A 15,898-nucleotide genomic window follows, 5' to 3' on the forward strand; every position below is an offset into this window, starting at 1 on the left:
CCTCTTGAGGTGTCGTGGGCTAGTCGACGAAACACTGAGGATGGAAGGTGCCCACTTGAAAACCCCAGAGATGTACCCTACTTAGCTCAATCCAGACGGTTGTCATGCTGATGCGCTGGGGAGGCCGCACTTTGGTTGATCCCCGGAGCCAGCATCGCAGCCGTTGTGTGTGCTGATGCGCCAGGGAGGCAAAATAAGCTGATCCCTGGAGCCAGCATTACACTTCAGCCATTAACACCAGACAGAAGGATATCTACATCATCACATGGAAGGAAACGTAAATGGATGGAGACGCATATGGATCACATTAGTTTACTGTAAAGCTACGTCTTAGTTGGTGCTTATCTTGGCGAGAGCCGAGTTCAAATCAGCATGAAGTTTTAACATCTACTCTCGTGTAATGGAAATCAACACACTTCTGCAAATCTAGCCTATCTTCCTCATGAGCTGTTACAATGACTTCTACCAGTGATTCAGCATCACTCAGTTAGAGGAATTAGTTTTAACAATGTTGTGTGACTGATATATTAGTGCTTACATCAATTATTATTGAATATAAGCTGTCACCAATATCTTGTACCAATTCTTTGTGAAGTTCTGGACCCAAAATATTGACTATTAGTGCAGTGCACCGAACATGATGAAGGGCTAGGTTATTTAATACATTAGACTGAAGAACTAATAGAGGAAGTAATTCAGGTAAATGGTCTACTGTGCTAAAAGCACAGTGTTCAGGTAAACGGTCTACTGTGCTAAAAGCACAGTGTTCAGCAATAAAGCAGGCCAGTTTTAACTCTGCCTGTTTACGTTCACTGGGAATGCTCATGCTAAAATATTATTGAATTGGTCTATGTTCACTTGCTGCTTTGGCGTTTTGGATTTTCAAAACATGCTTCTGAGTCTTTGAATGTGCACAAGGTCCTTCTTGTGAGCATGCAGTGCGCAACGACAAACAGCACAATAAGGAAGAGATTCCTCCCCCTGCACTGGCTGCAACCATCCTATGGAAACAGTTAAATAAAGTATATTACTTTAATGAATTAAACATATGGTTTTGGTTTCAAACCATCAATATTATATTGATATTTATTATATACATACAGTCACCTCCAAAATTATTGGCACCCTTAATAAAGATGAGCAAAAAAGACTGTATAAAATAAATAATACCAGTACTGAGCTATATTGTAATTTTCCAACATGTGGAATATATTTGACTGTATTAATGATTCAATGGAATCAACCAAAATTACACATTTCTCAAATTATAAATTTATTTCCAAAAAAAATGAAGTGTCACAATTATTGGCACCCTTGTTTTCAGTACTTTGTGCACCCTCCCCTTGCAAGGATAACGGAGTCTTTTTCTATAATGTTTAATGACATTGGAGAACACATTGGAAGGGATCTTAGACCATTCCTCCATACAGAATCTTTCCAGATCCTTGATATCCTTCGGTCTGCGCTTATGGACTGCCCTCAATTAACTATTTCTTTGTGGATTTTGATGTGTGCTTGGGGTCATTGTCTTGCTGGAAGATCCACTTATGGCCAAGTTTCAGCCTCCTGGCAGTGGCAACCAGGTTTTTGGCTAAAATGTCCTGGTACTGGGAAAAGTTCATGATGCTGTTGACCATAACAAGGGCCCCAGGACCAGTGGAAGCAAAACAGCCCCATAACATCAAAGATCCACCACCATATTTTACAGTAGGTATGAGGTTCTTTTCTGCACACGCATCCTTCTTTCGACGCCAAACCCACCACTGGTGTGCGTGGCCAAAGAGCTCTATTTTCGTCTCATCTGACCATAGCACCCCGTTCCAATCGAAGTGCCAATGCCGTTTAGCAAACTCCAGGCGCTTATATTTGTTGGTTGCTCTCAATAAAGGCTTTTTTTTCTGGCAACCCTTCCAAATAGCCTATTGGCATGGAGGTGGTGTCTAATTGTAGATTTGGAGACTTGGTGACCCCAAGATGCAACCAAGTTCTGTAATTCTCCAACTATGGCCCTTGGATTTTCCTTTGCCTCCCGAACCATCTGCCTGACTGTGCGAGAGTAGCAGCTGACATCTTGGAATTACCACAAACAACAAAAGGTAATCGATATGTTCTTGTAGTTGAAGACTACTTATACAAAATATGTCAACCTGTACGCCATTCCTGATCAAAGAGCTATCACTGTAGCTAAATGCTTGTTTGAGCATTACATTTGTGAACATGGCATTCCTGAGACCCTACATACAGATCAGGGACATCAATTTGAATCTGACTTAATACAGAAGCTGTGTCAGATGCTGGGAATGAAGAAAACACGTACAACACCTTACAATCCTAAATCAGACGGTATGGTTGAACGTTTTAATAGGACCTTGATTAACCAGCTAGCCAAGATCCTATTGACGTTTGAAGGGGAGTGGGATAGTTTTCTTAGTCGAGTTGCTTTTGCTTATAACACCAGTGTACATTCAAGTACAGGATACACACCTTACCTTTTGACCCATGGCAGAGAAGCACGAGTACCAGCAGATGTTTTCATCGGTTCCTTTGCCCTAGGAAATCCAACGCCAGGAACACCGGCTGAGTATGTGACTTCTTTGCTAAGCCATCTGAAATCAGCTTTTACCTTAACTCAACAAAATAGTGCTTCTGCACGTGAAAAGCAGAAACAGTACTACAACATTCAAGTAAGACACAAACCTTAGGTGAGGGATCTCGTCTGGCTCAATGACCCCACAGAGAGCAGGCTTAAACTAGCACCTCACTGGAATGGTCCATTGCAAGTTCTGCACCGCTTTGACTCTACAGATGGTGAAGTGGGTGTTACTTACTGGCTTGGCAATCCTTTAGATCCAGAAGAACAGTCTCAGGTTGTGCATTATGACAGGCTGCGCCCCTACACTTTGCCACTACCTACCTGCGGTTCCTCAACATTGGAGACGCCTGATTCTGAAGTTCCCTCTCCTCAGACATCTCCTTTAAGAGTGCATCCATACTTACCTGCTGAACACTCAGACACTGAGTCTGATTTAAGTGACCCGGTGGAGACTGAGCAGCAAAATGGACTGTATGGACTGTCTGACTTAAGTACTGACCACACTGAGACTGCTCAGCCCACTAGCGATCCTCAACCTGACAACAGAATAACTGGGGTCACACGTTTTGGAAGGACCGTCAGAATGCCAACACAGTTCAAAAACTATGTGTTTCATTGGTGACTTAATTGTTTTTCTATCTGAACAATTGTTCTCTTTGTGTAAACTGTTACATAACTTTTTAATACATTTATGCATTGTATTGCCATATGTAATGGTTTAATGTTTTCTTTCCATTTTTCAGATTTTGTTGAATTAGCTGACAGCTTTGATTTATAACTGATTTGATAAATTACTGTGTAAAGGTAACTGAATTCATGTTTACACTGGCAATGTTTAGTTAATGTTTATTTGTTAGCGTTCTTTTTGATTAAAATTAATAATAGAAACGAGGACGTTTCTTAACAGAGCGGAGGAATTATGTAGCCGTCAAAAAGTACTGAATACATAATTATTCCCCTAGCTATTTGTGGTCTTATACTGCCGTCTACTGGAGTAATAAAGTTATGTATTAGGTGGTAAGGGGAGGCGGAAGCTGTGTGTTGTTTTTGGCCACGCAGAGGAAAATAAAAAAAGGGTTTTTCAGCCATTGCTGATTTCACCTCGTAAGCCTGTCTCCCGTGGTTTTTGTTTTATTCCGTCAGTAAGTTAGGTCATCGACTCGAACGCTACGCTAGTTATTGAAAGTTGTTTTTTGATGCAATAAAAAACATTTTAAAAAAATGCATCGTTATGAAAGCTATTTTAAAATACCTTTACGTATATATTTAATCTGTTAACTCTAGCTGTAGTATTTTGTATTTCACCTGTTTTTACTCCACTGCACTCATATCTTATCCTAACTATCAACATTATTATCTGCTCTAACTTGAACTGCCCCGAAATCGAATCATTCTGTGTTTTGTACTTGCTCTTATTAGGACTGAAGTCATTGTATTTTGCATCTTGCTCTTAATTGTACTGTGATTCTTGAAATGTATTTTTTGTGTATACTGTAAATCGCCCTGGGTAAGGGCGTCTGCTAAGAAACAAATAACAGACTGTGGCAATGCGCCCCGCCCCTGTGTGCATTTGTGTGTTATATGTTGTATGTTGCGTGTGTTAATGTTGGTGTATAGATTGGTACATGGGATATAAACGGGTCTGTGTTTCACGTGTATTTAAAAAGTGTAGATTTGTATTTAGGCACGAGGAGAGCACAAATCACTTCACGTGCTAGTTAAATGTAGTATGTGAGCACGGGGTTGCACAGAATTAATTCACGTGCTGGGATTCAAGTGAATAATTAATTAGTAATTGAATCCCAGCACAACAGTATATATAGATGCACATTTTCATTCAGTCGGGGTTAGGTGTTCAGTGAGTGGAGAACGGGATTGGAGACAGAGGTAATAATAATAAGAAGAAGAATAATAATAGTTAAGTGTTTTCACTCACCGTGTTTTGTCTGTGTAGTCCGTTTTGTTTGTCTCTTTATTTTGGCGTGTAGTGCCGTGTCCAGTGTTTTTGTGTTTCAAACCTTTTATTTTCTGTTCTGTTGATTAAATCCTGAGCGCGATCACGCGCCCAGCTTCACCAAACCACATCTCTCTGTTTATTTATTTCCTGGCTCTGGTCTGACGCCACCCACTCCGGCCGTCTTTGTGACACAGACATATGGTATATACTATAAATAGTAGTTTAATACAATTGGTTTTATTACAATATGGGTTCTGGATAGACAAAAAGAAGAGTGAACTGGCTAATAATTGCCCTTAGATTATTTATTATTGATCAATGATCAAACTTATTTTTGGGACATAAATTTAACTAAACCATAAATGCAGTAGGAAAAAAACATCCAAAATGAAGGGACTGCTATATTGGATTTACTTTTATATATATATATATATATATATATATATATATATATATATATATATATATACAGTGCCTTGCGAAAGTATTCGGCCCCCTTGAACTTTGCGACCTTTTGCCACATTTCAGGCTTCAAACATAAAGATATGAAACTGTAATTTTTTGTGAAGAATCAACAACAAGTGGGACACGATCATGAAATGGAACTAAATTTATTGGATATTTCAAACTTTTTTAACAAATAAAAAACTGAAAAATTGGGTGTGCAAAATTATTCAGCCCCTTTACTTTCAGTGCAGCAAACTCTCTCCAGAAGTTCAGTGAGGATCTCTGAATGATCCAATGTTGACCTAAATGACTAATGATGATAAATAGAATCCACCTGTGTGTAATCAAGTCTCCGTATAAATGCACCTGCACTGTGATAGTCTCAGAGGTCCGTTTAAAGTGCAGAGAGCATCATGAAGAACAAGGAACACACCAGGCAGGTCCGAGATACTGTTGTGGAGAAGTTTAAAGCCGGATTTGGATACAAAAAGATTTCTCAAGCTTTAAACATCCCAAGGAGCACTGTGCAAGCGATAATATTGAAATGGAAGGAGTATCAGACCACTGCAAATCTACCAAGACCTGGCCGTCCCTCTAAACTTTCAGCTCATACAAGGAGAAGACTGATCAGAGATGCAGCCAAGAGACCCATGATCACTCTGGATGAACTGCAGAGATCTACAGCTGAGGTGGGAGACTCTGTCCATAGGACAACAATCAGTCGTATACTGCACAAATCTGGCCTTTATGGAAGAGTGGCAAGAAGAAAGACATTTCTTAAAGATATCCATAAAAAGTGTTGTTTACAGTTTGCCACAAGCCACCTGGGAGACACACCAAACATGTGGAAGAAGGTGCTCTGGTCAGATGAAACCAAAATCGAACTTTTTGGCAACAATGCAAAACGTTATGTTTGGCGTAAAAGCAACACAGCTCATCACCCTGAACACACCATCCCCACTGTCAAACATGGTGGTGGCAGCATCATGGTTTGGGCCTGCTTTTCTTCAGCAGGGACAGGGAAGATGGTTAAAATTGATGGGAAGATGGATGGAGCCAAATACAGGACCATTCTGGAAGAAAACCTGATGGAGTCTGCAAAAGACCTGAGACTGGGACGGAGATTTGTCTTCCAACAAGACAATGATCCAAAACATAAAGCAAAATCTACAATGGAATGGTTCACAAATAAACATATCCAGGTGTTAGAATGGCCAAGTCAAAGTCCAGACCTGAATCCAATCGAGAATCTGTGGAAAGAACTGAAAACTGCTGTTCACAAATGCTCTCCATCCAACCTCACTGAGCTCGAGCTGTTTTACAAGGAGGAATGGGCAAACATTTCAGTCTCTCGATGTGCAAAACTGATAGAGACATACCCCAAGCGACTTACAGCTGTAATCGCAGCAAAAGGTGGCGCTACAAAGTATTAATTTAAGGGGTCTGAATAATTTTGCACGCCCAATTTTTCAGTTTTTTATTTGTTAAAAAAGTTTGAAATATCCAATAAATTTCGTTCCACTTCATGATTGTGTCCCACTTGTTGTTGATTCTTCACAAAAAATTACAGTTTCATATCTTTATGTTTGAAGCCTGAAATGTGGCAAAAGGTCGCAAAGTTCAAGGGGGCCGAATACTTTCGCAAGGCACTGTATATATATATATATATATATATATATATATATATATATATATATATATATATATATATATATATAGTAGAGTAGTGGTTAGGGCTCTGGACTCTTGACCGGAGGGTCGTCAATCCCGGGTGGGGGTCGTCAATCCCAGGTGGGGGTCACTGCTGCTGTACTTTATTATTATTTGTTTATTTAGCAGACGCCTTTATCCAAGGCGACTTACAGAGACTAGGGTGTGTGAACTATGCAGCAGCTGCAGAGTCACTTACAATTACGTCTCACCCGAAAGACGGATAAATATCCCCTCCTAATTTCCATCCATCCATCCATCCATTATCATTAACTGCTTACTCCTTTACAGGGTCATGGTGAGCTGGAGCCTAACCCGGCATACACAGGGCGCAAGGTGAGACTACACCTTGGACGGGATGCCAGTCCATCGCAGGGCACCACACACACACTCACACAGAGGGCAATTTAAAGTGACCAATCAACCTGGACAGCATGTCTTTGGACTGTGGGAGGAAACCGGAGTACCCGGAGAAAACCCACGTGAACATGGGGAGAACATGCAAACTCCACACAGACAGTACCCTAGGCCGGATTCGAACCCAGGACCCTGGCGCTGTGAGGCAGCAGTGCTAACCACTACGCCACTGTGCCCTGGCGCTGTGAGGCAGCAGTGCTAACCACTACGCCACTGTGCCCTGGCGCTGTGAGGCAGCAGTGCTAACCACTACGCCACTGTGCCCTGGCGCTGTGAGGCAGCAGTGCTAACCACTACGCCACTGTGCCCTGGCGCTGTGAGGCAGCAGTGCTAACCACTACGCCACTGTGCCCTGGCGCTGTGAGGCAGCAGTGCTAACCACTACGCCACTGTGCCCTGGCGCTGTGAGGCAGCAGTGCTAACCACTACGCCACTGTGCCCTGGCGCTGTGAGGCAGCAGTGCTAACCACTACGCCACTGTGCCGCTCGCCCCTCCTAATTTGCTCATAAATAATGAATCGGTAGCAAAAAGTATATCGAAGCAGCAAGTACCTCTAGCAACAAACAGATCTAGTAGCAAGTAATGAAAGTGCAAGTTGAAATTGAAAGTAGCCACAAGTTGAAAGTGCTTAGCTTTAAGCCCATCAGTAACTATAGTTGCCAAAGTCTATGCTTCTCTTTTTTCTTGCTTCAGATTTTGTACAAGGGTTATACATGTTTTTGTAACTAATAAAACATAAGTAAACAGTCATTAGACCTGCTATACACAAGTTTCTGGAAGTTTTTCTTCCTACTTTTCACGCAATTGCTGTCCACTTCCTAGTTGCTTAGTTCAGGAGTCATGACTCCGTCAAAGCTCCTCTTTAAATGGTAAGTGTAACTTTATTGTCATCTTTTTAAAAATCTATAACTTCTCTAGAATCAGTTAGGCCATTGCAGCATGAAGTTAGAAGCTTAATTTATTCTAAATTAACTCAAGATGGCTGACGGTCACAATAGTGACCGGTTGGCACACGCCTTGTCGGTCCATAGTTCACATTCTGAGGCTGAAGACACTATCAATTTTTGTTATTTTTCCACTGAATATACATTCACAAAATCCTAATTACATCTTATTACCTAGTAAACACATGATATATAGTTACCCTGTCAAGTCTAGCTTTTGTTTTCCATGATGAGCTTGATCTATGACTTTTCTAGATTTGCCATTACATTTGTTCAGACACTCTCCTATATTATCTGCATCAATGACCTCAATGGCTCAATCTTGATAAGTACAGGGTGATGTCTACATGTTTTGATGAAGTTCTCCCTTGAAGTGACATTGGCTCTCTGCTTTCCATATATTTATGTGAAACATTCAATATGCATGCGAAGGCTGTGTGTCCACTGCACAGACGCCATCTCTGGAACCTCTTCTCTGTGTTGAGAGGCCAATGGTTGAGGTTGTCCAGAATCAATGATTATGATTTGCAGTGCAAGGCTTGATTTTGTTTCATGGCCACATGGCTTTGTACCATGACATTGAAGGAGACTTTGAGCAAACCCATCTCGGGATGCTCAGAAGGTCTTCATTGCCTTTCAACACTTTTCGATAGAAGTGCCAGCTGTCTAACGCACTATTCAGGACTCAACTGTATATTTGTCACCATGACTTCTTTGATCGAATACTGATCTGATATTGTGCCATGCTTGGATCATGTAAATCAACTCCTCCCACATTTTCATTATACTTGCTGATGTTCATGGTGGCTGTTTCACGTTCTCCTTATTTCATTGCAACACTAACACTTCTATCACGACAATCTCTTTACAAGTCTTACCCTTCTGGTTGAAATGAGCAAATGGGGATATGGAAGCTGCAGAAGAATCTGCTAAAATCATCTCTTTAAAGTTCCACTGACATCTGCCTAGTTTAAAAAAAAGAGAGGTGAATCTGAAGTCCTAATTGAAGGTAACAAATAGATGGAATGGCAACAGTGTGGTCACTGCAGCCACAAATATGGATGACAAGTACACAGAAGTGAATGTGTCACAATGGAACAAAGTGAAATGTGTGAAATATTCTGTGAAAAATCATTGTATCTAGAGGGTTCGATAACCTCAACCTTTGGCCTATCAGCACAGAGAAGAGGTAACAGAGATGCTGTCAGTGCAATGGACAGTGCTCCTTTGCACATTGAATGTTTCATGGCATTTCACACAAATCCATGGAAAGCAGATGCCAATGTAATTTCAAGGAAGAACTTCATGAAACAATTTAGACTCACCGTGTACTTATCAAAATTGAGCCATTGAGGTCATTGATGCAGATTCTATAGGACAGGGGTGGAGAACCCTGGTCCTGAAGGCAGGTGTCCCCCTGGTTTTTGTTTGGACTGTGCCCTAAATTACTTAATTAGACCAATAATTGGTAATAATAATTATGGAACATGGGTTTCCCACCCCAGCTATAGGAGTTAACATCATGTTGTTCATTTTAAATTGTTGTTACTTTCTCCTTTTATCTTTATTACTTATTATTTTATTTAGATTTTATTATTATATTATTGGATTTTTCGAATTGATTGATTGATAGACTCCAATAGAGTGGTGGTGTCCAATCTCATCACAAGTTTACTTGTAGTGACCATGATCAAATGTGCTCATTGGGAGTCAAGTGTCTATCACTAGATTCAATGCTTCAATTAAATGCATTGGAGTTTAGATACTTTGTCAACTAGCTGTTATACTGACGGAGGGGTAAACCTCCATAAGAATAAGTTTAAATCACATATTTGTTATTGTAATAAGGTGTTTAATACTTAATTGAACTAAGAATCTTATTTTTATCCCCCCCTCCCTTTCAGAATTTAAAACTATAAGCATTACTCTTATGGAGTGCTATGGTAGATGCCCACCGGTAACTATAGTGACCAGACACAAAAAAGTGTTGTTTTAGAAAAATAAACTTTTTTTGAAAAAAAATAACAGCAGAACATAGTCATTGGGAAGGTTATTGAAAGGTTTATGTATGCAAAAACTCTAGGCATTAATGGGTTAAACAATAAACATTGTTGGCAGCAAAGTATGTACCGGTATATAGCAGGAACGATACAACAACTAATTGAAAGCACTTAGGTTTTGTTTTAACAGCTAGATAGTATAGCAATGAAATTGAAAACACTGAGCTTTTGTTTCAGCAGCTAGTTACAATATAGCAATGACCCACACCCCGGCTCTCGGTATCTCTCCGTCCAGTCAAGTGCACAGTGGGCCTGGAGGTAGCTGGGTGCAGTCTGGTCAAGGCATCTGTAGGCTAGTACAAGAGTCTTGAACTGGATGCGAGCGGTGATCGGGAGCCAGTGGAGTGAGCAAAGCAGTGGAGTTGTGTGGCAGAAGCGAGGCAGAGAGAACACCAGGCGAGCAGCGGAGTTCTGGATGAGCTGGAGCGGACGGGTGGCGGATGCAGGGAGACCAGCCAGGAGGGAGTTGCAGTAGTCTAGGTGGGAGAGTACCAGGGCCTAGACCAGGAGCTTGGTGGCGTAGTTGGTGAGGAAGGGTCGGAAATGATAATTGGTCTGAGGAACGTCCAGCAGCAGTGTATAGAAAACACAATCAAGTTAGTGAATTACAATAAAACACACACAGTACATAAATCGTGGTCAAAATAACAAATCAATTTAAAGACAAATTATGATAAGAAAAGGCAATAATTAAGTAAAACACTCAAAAAATCACCATAATAATAATAAAAATTAAATAATAATCTACACACACTTTTGTCACCCGTGACACAGGTGTTGCAATTGTTTGCAGCTTTAGTACATCTCATTGAAATATTTGTGCAGGAACGCCCACAATTACATATTCATCTAAGGTTGAACCGCAAAGAAAAACTGCTGACGCAAAGCATTCCCAAAAAAGTTGCTAACAGCATTGTGCATGTTTAGTATATTTCACCCTAGGCTTCCGACTCGTTTGCAACTGGTTTGTGACTATTGCGACAGGCACAACACTTTAGTACGTCTACCCCTATTTGAGCAAACTTGGCACCCAACATTCATTTTGCAACTAGTTCTACAGCAATGCCCCAATTTTACATGTTTTCGGGGCTGACCTTTTACGCTAACTTGGCCATCTTTGAACATGTTTTCTGGACATATGGTATTTATGATACTGTACCAAGGGAGGACTCGACACTGATTCTCTCATATGATTTCTAGTCAAAATGCTAGCTGCGTTACTAGCTTACAGTTATTTAACATTACAGTTTTTTTTTTGTAATCATACCTCTGATAGAGGTCTGCATTGCTTGCAAAAAGATTTAGAAGTCAGATGTTAAAGAACATAAAAAAAACAGGTCCAATGTTGTGTGTTTTAACACCAACCAAGCCTCTGGTTGTTTAATGAAATAATGATATGGTATTGTAAACCGTTTCTGCTTGTTAAATTACTTATTAAAGATGCACTTCTCATTATTATTGCTTCAAGGCCATTTAATAATTTTTTTTAAGCACCAATAAATCCTGCTGTGTGTTTAAAAAAATAACTCACCACATAACACACGCACACACACGCTCTGGTTAACAACAAAAATGAAGCTTAAAATTTTGGTTGTGTACAGATTGTGTTTTATTTGTATCAGCTGCATATGAATTAAAAGACAATAAGCAACACATCTAATTAGAACAAGGAAGACTGCCGAGATATTAACCTACAGTACAAGTACTGTATATAATTTTCAATTCAATACTTGCATGAACACATAGCTTTTGAATATTAGTTATTCAATACAAATGATTTATAAAATGCAAGCTTGTGTTTTCTGTAAATGAGGGTAATACACTGTTTTCATAAAACATGCAGCATTTTGTTTAAACCTCTATTACTACAAAAATAGAAACATTTTCATTTCAGACATTGTAAACAAATTAACACAGAGCAACACATTTTAAAAGATACCTCAAACATTTTTTCCATATGATCATGACCTATCATTAATATAAATGAAGCAGGAAGATAGACGTCTCGTACTATAAATCAGCTATCGAGCCTTCTGACAAAGTCCCACATAAAAGATTAATTCTCAAACTGAACGCAGTAGGGATTCAAGGAAATGCATGCACATGGATTAGGGAGTGGGTAACATGTAGAAAACAGAAAGTACTGATTAGAGGAGAAACCTCAAAATGGAGCGAGGTAACAAGTGGTGTACCACAAGGATCAGTATTAGGTCCTCTGCTATTCCTAATCTACATTAATGATTTAGATTCTGGTATAGTAAGCAAACTTGTTAAATTTGCAGACAACACAAAAAATAGGAGGTGTGGCAAACACTGTTGCAGCAGCAAAGGTCATTCAAAATGATCTAGACAGCATTCAGAACTGGGCAGACACGTGGCAAATTACATTTAATAGAGAAAAGTGTAAGGTACTGCACGCAGGCAATAAAAATGTGCATTATAAATATCATATGGGAGATACTCAAATTGAAGAAGGGAACTATGAAAAAGACCTAGGAGTTTATGTTGACTTAGAAATGTCTTCATCTAGACAAAGTGGGGAAGCTATAAAAAAGGCCAACAAGATGCTCGGATATATTGTGAGAAGTGTTGAATTTAAATCAAGGGAAGTAATGTTAAAACTTTACAATGCATTAGTAAGACCTCACCTAGAATATTGTATTCAGTTCTCGTCACCTCGTTACAAAAAGGATATTGCTGCTCTAGAAAGAGTGCAAAGAAGAGCAACCAGAATTATCCCGGGTTTAAAAGGCATGTCGTATGCAGACAGGCTAAAATAATTGAATCTATTCAGTCTTGAACAAAGAAGACTACGCGGCGATCTGATTCAAACATTCAAAATCCTAAAAGGTATAGACAATGTCGACCCAGGGGACTTCTTTGACCTGAAAAAAGAAACAAGGACCAGGGGTCACAAATGGAGATTAGATAAAGGGGCATTCAGAACAGAAAATAGGAGGCACTTTTTACACAGAGAATTGTGAGGGTCTGGAACCAACTCCCCAGGAATGTTGTTGAAGCCGACACCCTGGGATCCTTCAAGAAGCTGCTTGATGAGATTCTGGGATCAATAAGCTACTACCAACCAAATGAGCAAGATGGTCCAAATGGCCTCCTCTTGTTTGTAAACTTCCTTATGTTCTTATGTTCTTCTGTACTGAATGTTGCGTGTGAGCATGCAAGGCTCCTGTATATCGACTGCAGTCAGTCAAGTATAAATGCGTCCATCACTCAAACTTTAAAATAATGATTTACTTTTCACCTAAAGCTGCACCAAAAGCATCGGAAAAACAACAAGAGATTTGGATGTATTTGTTGGAAAACTGTTTGGCAGGAATTGGTAAAAGATTTTAAAACAATTTTTTCCAATGGAAACATGCAAGCTGTCCAGTGAATGCTTCAGACCTCTTGAGACCAACAGCACTTTCACTGTGCACAAAGTGAAAGGCAAGTGAACTTACTCATTGTGCCACCAAGCCCCCAAACACCCTGCACATGTAAAATGTTAACTTGTGTGTGGTTGTTTTTTGTATAATTATTGTATTTGTTTAAAGCAGGGATATTTAGTTTAAATCCCTGCATTGAGTCAGGTTTCCCAATAACAGGCAGACAAGCCAGCCATGTGAGAATGTGGCCCAACTGGTTAGTTTGACCTAATTGGGGAGGAACTGTAAAAATGTAAGAATGTGGACATCAAATTGTTTAATTGACTGCCAATTTGACTTGACCACATAAAAAGAGGAGCTGGGAGAGAGCTCCACAGCTAAGTGCAAACTGATTCTCATCTCAGGAATACAGACCAGACCAGACCAGACCAGGCCAGGGCAGGGCAGGGCAGGGCAGGAGACTGTGCTCTGGGTGTCAGTGCACTGGGATAGCTTTGGTGTTTCCTTGTCTTGTACAATTGTTTTCTTATATTTGTAACTGTAAATAAAAGTGCTACCAAGCACTTAACTGCAATCCTCAGTCTCTACTATTCCTGCCGCTACGCTACCCTTTCACAGGTCCGATGAGGACACCTGGGTTAGACTAGTTAATCTGATAGAACAGCCGAAACAGCAACAGTCGTGGTAGCAGAACACCTTCAGTCACATGGTGTTTTTCAGCCCAGCGTGACAAAGTAAAATATGATTAAATTAGTCGATTTAAAAATAAAATACCAAAAAAAGATGGATCTGTGTCCCAGGACAAACAGCTCTCATTAACCTTCACTCTCAATGCTGCCTTAGCTATTCTGGTATCCATTATTTTGAAAAGACATAGTAGGACTCTGGTGATAAAGTCAGCCATTTATCAAACATTCTGAATCTGCACTGTAGCTTAACTCTCTCAAAACTCAGCACTCTACACCATGGCTCTGCAACATTGAGTGATCGCAGCTAACAGATGCTTCTTAAAGGAGTGATTATGTAACAATGTAGATTAAAGAACTAAACTACTTCTTCCTGGTACCTAATCACTTCCTGTGAAGTAGGGTACTTGACTACTATTTTTTTTTGTACATCTGTTTTTCTGTTGTGACAAAGTTAGTCCTTCTTTGCATACTTTGTTCACAAGTATAAGCGGGGACAACACAATAGACACAACAAGTGTAAGTTTTTTTTAAACAGGATGTTACCTGCATGTTTATTTTCAAGGGAAGTCCAATAATCAAAGTTGTAATGTTAATCCAGAGTTCACAAACAATCAGGTAGTCATCCAAAATAGGGTCAAAACAGCCAACAGGGTTATCCAAACAGTCCAGAGTCATACACAATACTGCAATCCAACCGTCAAAAAGAACACACCAATCTCCTTCTACTCCCCTCTCACTGTGATGCTGTCAGTTTTCTCCTTTTATAGGGCTGGTAATTACCCTTGATCGCCTGCAGGTGTGCTGACATACCTTAATTACCTGATAAGGATCCTGGGTAGTGTAGTTTGTGGTGGGTGACCATTTTGTGAACTGTAGTCCTATTGGGACCTCCATTTTGTGAAAGGACAAAGTCCTAACAAAATCTCTGCCCTCACATATCTCCCATTCAGGACCATGCCCTGAGGTTTATCACACTATGTAAAAGTTCCTCACAACAAAGTGAGTGGTGTGTCCAGTTTGCTGATGCCTATTTACTCTCAAGTTTCAGCAGGGGCAGGAGCTCATCTTTGCAGATCCAACATCTGATTTGCTTGTTCCAGAGCCACAGCGAATCAGGTGCAAGAGCTGTGCAGAGCTGTTTGTATATTTGGCTTCCTGGTTGGTCCGATTTGATTCCTGGTTGCTGGGATTGTGGGAGAGTCATGTGGTACTGATCTAAATCAGGGATGTCCAACAGATGGCCCTTGACCCATTATTGGCTCATTGAGCTCCACAATAACAATATCTTTATTTAGCTGATATTTATAAAGGTTTATCTTAGTAAAATCACAGCAAAGTGTAATAAAACACAGTGAAAGCATGGTAAAACTGATAAGCAATGTGAAGCCCAAAGAGGTGTGGTAAAGCATATTAAAAAAAAAAAAAAACATGGCAAACCATTGTGAACTATGGTAAATATATAGCATAACCTTGGGTAATTGTGACAGAGACAGAATGATTCTTGGTGATAAATCTCCCTCCCGACCTGTGAGGGCGCTATGTAAAGGGAACAGAGTGCCCTGGACTGGATGGCCAGACAATTCAAGGTTAGGCGGAAGTCGGCCATCTAGAAAGAGGGCGGATCTATGGTGCACTTAATCATCGACCCGGAATGGAAATGATGTTGCAGCCGTGGATTGTAGGAGCGGTTGCAG

This window comes from Acipenser ruthenus, chromosome 11 (genome assembly GCF_902713425.1).
Source record: "Acipenser ruthenus chromosome 11, fAciRut3.2 maternal haplotype, whole genome shotgun sequence".
NCBI lineage: Eukaryota > Metazoa > Chordata > Actinopteri > Acipenseriformes > Acipenseridae > Acipenser > Acipenser ruthenus.